The following is a 6464-nucleotide window of genomic DNA, read 5'->3' on the forward strand; positions in this document are numbered from 1 at the left end:
TTAACGGTGATGGATGAGACCCCTATAGAGTCGTATCCTGTTCTCGTTTGACTGACTGCGAAAATATTGTAACGCGTCGAGCATCGCCGTCGTATGGTTTTCCGAGACGTGCCGCCGACCTACCTAATTGATCGTTGTGTAAAAATTAAACGCTTATGAAATTACATGAAAATACTATAACATAACTATGTTATATTTTACTTATACGGTCTATAGATATTTTTTAGGCACCTAAATAATATATTTATTATTTAAATATTATTATGCGGTTTTAATAAGTATTAATGTTTAGTCGATTTGGAATATAAATATTTAATTATTTATCCAACATAAATCAATATGTGCAAAAAAACACTCTTCGTTGTATTTGAATACATGAACAACTCACTAACAAGTAATAATAACAATGAATAAAGCAATATAGTCTGTGTAAGTCCATCATAGTTTTGGGAAAAAAATAATATGATTGGTTAATAAAAATCACTGTATGTTATGTGTTTATAGTTTGTATAAATATGCTATACGATCATACATTTAGCCTTATTTAGGTAGTGAAATAACGTTACCATAAATATACTTTGGGCCTAAGACACCCAAAAAACCTAAAACCTAAGACACTAAACAAGGAAGAGATGCTATTATATTTTAAATGGCCAATAAATGATTTTTGAATAACACAAATTAGCTTTATGATATTCTAAATTGTTAAACATAGAAAATATTAAGTGAGTATCTGCTAAATATTCAAAAATAATGTATTGGATTTTTTTTAATGCATATTAACATTTTAAACCTAACCTTACTAAGGTATTTTTTCATAACAATTAGTTATATTATGTATGAACAATATTAAAATTTCACTATAGTTTTAACACAAGAGGAAAGTATTTCAGTAGTAGCTTAGAAGACTGAAATATGATACAGCTTGTAGGTATAGGTACCTACACTATAATATAAATCAACCTATTCAAGTATAAAATCTTTATATAAGTACAAAACGTAGTACAATGTGTTTTGAAGTTTTTATATGTCGCGTCACCAGTGTCTACATGAAACAATTACTTAAGAATGAATAGAATAGGTATACATAAATTATAAATATTTAAAAATTAGTGGATTTGTTTAATTAAAATATTTGAATTAGTAAAAATCAACTACTTATTGTGATAACGTAGGAATCTAAATATTTATAATATTTTTTGATTAAATCACATATTTGTATTGTACTTAAATAACTGTAAGTCTGTAAATACATACAAACAAAATAAATGTATGTTTCATATTATTTTTTCAATTATATAAACTGCGCATATTTTATACATGACGATATAGTGTAGCTAATATTTAACGATAACACAATAAAGCTTTTTGTTTATAAATTATGAATTGTAAAGTAATGATTGTTCTACCCACATGGCCACAATAACTAATTAGTAATTACTAATATTAAAAACAATTTAAAAAGCTGTAACTTTAATATATTAAACATAATATCTGACAACTCTATGTATTTTGATTTTTAATTAAATTTTTATGAAAATGTAATAATATGTTGGTAGGTACCTAGGTAGGAAGGAAAATGTTTATAATTTTGTATATTATTGTCATATAATATTATATTAATAGTATATTCGACATTCGTACACTGTACCCATTTTTTTTTATCAGTAATTCAATTTAGTATTTTGTGGTACACTTTATATTTATTTTGATAAGATTTTATTAAGGAAAATTTAATACTCCAAGCTAAGAATAGAGTGATTTATTTTTTATAAATCATGAATTCATCTCATTTTATTTTTGTGAACAACCTATACAGGTGTTTTTAAACTTCATACTAAACATTCAAATGTTATTTTCAAATTAAAGTTTAATCTAAAGATATTTTTCTGATTTTGAAATTTAAACTTGGGTATTAAAACTTAGTGTTGTTGTATAAATATATTGTAAGTATAGGTGCCCAAATAAGAGACAGATTTTAAATTTTGTTTCTTTTTTATTATAAGTGTCACTAAAATTCTTAATACTTATATACATAATACATATTATAAGATATTGAAATTACACAAATACTATTTTAATATATAATTATTTTTACCATTCAAAATTTTGGTATAGGGATTACCACCTAAGACAGTTTTCAAATAAAGTTCAGTTCATATCTTATTTCACGAACAGTAACAAAAATTATATTACAAAACTTCAATTGCATTAATTAAACAAGAATAATTAAAATAATTATTTTAAATTAACACAATAAGCGCGAAAAAAATGTTTAATTATAATATAGTTTTTATATAGTAATTATAATTTAACTTAACAACTGCATACTTTAAAAATGCACAAAAATCACAGTAGTGCTAATTCAAATAACTGAAAAATATAAACTAATTTTCGGAGATATACCTAATTTTGACGTTTACGTACAAAACACACTTTGGTGATGGGCGATATGGTGACGAAGACGCGCGTTTAGGAATTTTGGAAACAAAAAATTGTATGTATCATAATAATATAATGAGTGTCGGAGCCTACGCTCTATAAATGGTCCGAATTAGATAATTTTTTTTTTTTTGAAATATGAAGACTGAAGTCTGATTGGACTCAGATTTTCACAACTATATTTTCAGAAGTTGAAAATAGATTTAATATAAATTGTATATTTTTATACCTTTTTGATTGTTTTAAGTTTTTTCGAGCATGTTTAAAGTTAGTTTGAATTTAATCAGAATTTAATGTGACCTGAATAATGTGTTTTTTTTTTGTCAAATAAAATAAAAATTATCAAAATCTGACAATTCTTAAAGACGTGATAGTTTTACCTGCAAAATTATTTCTGATCGTTTGCGGAATACCTAGTTTGATTTATTTTTCCCGTAAAACGTATTGCGCGAATCACGTAAATAAAAATTTCCTACATCTTTGCCCCCTTAGTTCCGACGGCCCGCTCGAAGAAAATAATGTGTGTCGCGCGTACCCATATTGTGTGCATGCGCTTACCCGAGAGTGAACGAGCTGCAGTCACGCGTCACGCGTCTTAACGATAATTGCGCGCCCAATTTGGGGAAAAAAAAAAAAATAAAAAATATTTCGAAAGCAATGAGATTGAAAAATAAAAATATTCTCGGGGCAGAACGCCGCAAAAAAAAAACCAAAAAAAAAAAAACGTAAGACATTAATTCTTACCTGGCTTACTGACTGTCGATGTCGGGAGACTTAGACGTGGTCGTGCGAGGGTCGTCGCGATCGGCAGCAGTGGAATGATACAATATTATAATACCGGTGGAGGTCCGCCCGATCGCCGTTACGCACGCACTTATATACCGAGTCGGTTGGCACCGGGGACGGCCAAAAAGCGTAGCGGTCCTGCGTGCCAGACCTGTCGCCGGTGCCGCCCACACCGACACGAGTCGACAGTCGTCCGCGGGTGTTTTCGGGCTTGGAAAACCGCACGAAACGTCGAACGGTTTTTTTTTTTTTTTTTCAAATTATTTTATCGTCCGTTTAGAATAATATGTCTGCGACGAAATTTATTAAATTATATATCGACGACGGATGTATACAAATAATGATATATTAGATAGGGGCACCGCCAAATTTAAAAGTCTTATGACTCCAAACTGCACGTTTCATTGAATTTAATGTAAATTAAAAAAAAAAAAATCAATCATGTATACATACAACGGTATACCGCAAACGGAAAACCACTCTTGAATGGAGAACGATCAAAACGCCACTCGATGTTATGTCTCTAATGATTTTCGCAAGTTTTCAGTAAAATGTAGTGATATTTCTGAGAAAATCAATAATTATCATTGACTGGCCTAATTTATAATCAGTAATACAGCAAATACTTAGAATTTTTAGTGCACTTTTCCTACCCTAAATAGTATACTTACACAACAAAAAGTCATAATTTTTAAGCTTAATTTATTTGTTTCTTATCTGAAAAAATTTCACTTTAACATTCAAACATTAGCGTTTGCATTTCTGATGTAATAGTTCAGAATGTATCAATAAAATAAAATGCCATATCAGTATAGGGTAGAAACAAGGGTAGAAATAAGGGTTAAATGATTTTAATGGAAATGTAATTAATTAATTTTATTTAATCCGTATTACTTATTTGTCTTATTTATTTTTTTATTCTCTACGTCTAAACAATCTCAACTAAACTATTATGCTGTTTCTAATTTATATTCTGTTTATGAACAAGAATAATATGTCTACACTCGAGATGGTTTTTTTTTTTATTAATACTACAGTGTAATCATTTATTAATTTAAAATTACGTATTCGAGTAGGTACCTATACTGTTATCACATTTTATTCGAAAATTGATGAAATCGTCTTAATATTTAACACCTGCTACATTTCATTTTATTTAATTATTAAAACATTCACTCCACTTTTTTACTACTATTTATTGTTGTTAATTAACTCAAAATTCACCGTAATTATATTTCAATAAAATCAAATACAGATGTGTCATGAATGAATAACATGCATCCGCGATGAAAATAATATTATAATTAATCGAAGTGTTTTTTTAAGACTATTTGAAATATGTAATAAAATTAGCTATAGTGTACATACCGAGTTACATTTTTGTTTTTTTTTACATTCATGTTTTTATTTATTATATGTTATTTGATAAAAAGTACAGTTTATTATTTTAAATTTAATATCAATAAAATGTACAGAAAAATATAAACATAAGCAATGTACACTCTATTATCGCACTAGATTTTTGAATTGTGATTTACAACTGAAAAGATGATAAACTATTTGTATTAAATATAATTCTCAGGTTTGGTTTTCTAAATAAAATATGAGATGACGTTTTATAAGTATCAATAGCGGTAAATTATTTCATAGAGGTTTCCTGGTATGTTGTTCACTTTTCTTTCTTCTTCGTTGGATCTGCATTTCGTCATTATGTGTTTCACCGTCAGTGCTACTCCACATGAAGTGTATTTTATATTAGTTTGATTTTTTATAAGATGTCCATTACGTGAGTTTAATGTGGTCGATTCTCAGTCGGTTTATTATTGTTTCTGTTTTTCCTGATATTTTAAATTATTTCCAGGGTTTTATATTTGTTACATTTCTTATAATTGTATATCTAATTACTAAGTATTAGAATGATGTTTAAAAATACGTTATATACAATATACGTTTATTTTTGTGCAATAATACTTTTGAGATTACGTTTTCCTAACGCTAATTTTACATTAATCTTGAACAACTCAAATTTAATATAACTTTTAATTTTCAGTCTAAGTTAAATGTTTTAAGAGTTATAACATTTTTATTTACCACATAAAAGTAAAAACTATTTAAAAATATATCATACACATTCATTGTTTTGACAATCAAAGTATATTACAGACTACAACTTAAATTGTAAAAAGTAAATTTAAATACTATATAACTTTCATAATACAAGGTATACGAGCTTTATGTGGATTTTATAGCATTATATATGTGTCTAACATTTTTTTCTAATTTTATATCTTTTACAGTCTTAAAAAAGTTCTTTCACAAAACTATAACAATAATTAATGTGTGATCAATACTTATTTGAAATCAGCTAAGAAATATATAAATGTTAAAATTAGGTTTCGTATATTATATAGGTACTATATACGTATCTATAGTAATATTTTTACAAATACAACAAGTAAAATTCCATTTTGTTTGTAATTGTTTTGTCAACGCGCCACCTTAATCCAATCAATTTATAATTCACAGCAGATCCTCGTTTTGGAATTATAATTTCGATACCCTAGCTCTGTAGTACATCTAATGGAAAAGAAATACATTGGTAATACAAATTTAAAATATTATTATATACATATGTAGGTATAATACTTAAATGTGGGATTTAAAAAATTTAAATGTTCAATGTATCATTTCTTATATTGTACAATTTTTTTAAAAATATTTTGGTTTGAATTTCAATTTTACAAAAACCTTGTTATTATAGCAAAATGTTATTTACTTTGGTAATATTAGTAACCTACCTATGTTGGCGTATGCTATAAATGTATAAACAATAGTCAAATGATTTATTGTATCAGATAACACGAATTTTAATTCATCTTTTTTTCAATATAGTGAAATGGTATTTTGATCAAAAGCATTAAAAATACATTTTATTCATCAATCATTTCAAAATCCAATAATTAATTTCCTTGTTCTATCAAACAAACATTTGTAACAAAACAAATGTATTATATTTTTTATTAAAACATTTTTATTTATTTATATAATTATTAATTACAGACAATTATTACAGTTTCATACATTTAACATTAATTTTTGAATTCAGCAACTAATGTATCTAATATTTTTATAAAAGCATCAGACTTGCACACTGTTCTCCGAAAATTAACACATGGTGCTAATATTTGAATCAACTAACGAGGTAAACACAATATTATTGTATGTTCTTAAGCGTA

At 26.5% G+C, this 6464-nt stretch overlaps 1 protein-coding gene across 1 annotated transcript in view; it reads right to left on the minus strand.

The window, feature by feature from the left end:
- Positions 1-3342, minus strand: part of LOC132938535 (short neuropeptide F) — a 71138-nt gene extending 67796 nt beyond the window's left edge. Inside the window, exon 1 of the mRNA XM_061005426.1 lies at positions 3187-3342. The gene's annotated coding sequence lies outside the window, so the exon portion shown is untranslated. The remainder of the gene's footprint in view (positions 1-3186) is intronic.
- Between the last annotated feature and the right edge of the window lie 3122 nt (positions 3343-6464).

This window comes from Metopolophium dirhodum, chromosome 2 (assembly GCF_019925205.1).
Source record: "Metopolophium dirhodum isolate CAU chromosome 2, ASM1992520v1, whole genome shotgun sequence".
Taxonomy (NCBI): Eukaryota; Metazoa; Arthropoda; class Insecta; order Hemiptera; family Aphididae; genus Metopolophium; species Metopolophium dirhodum.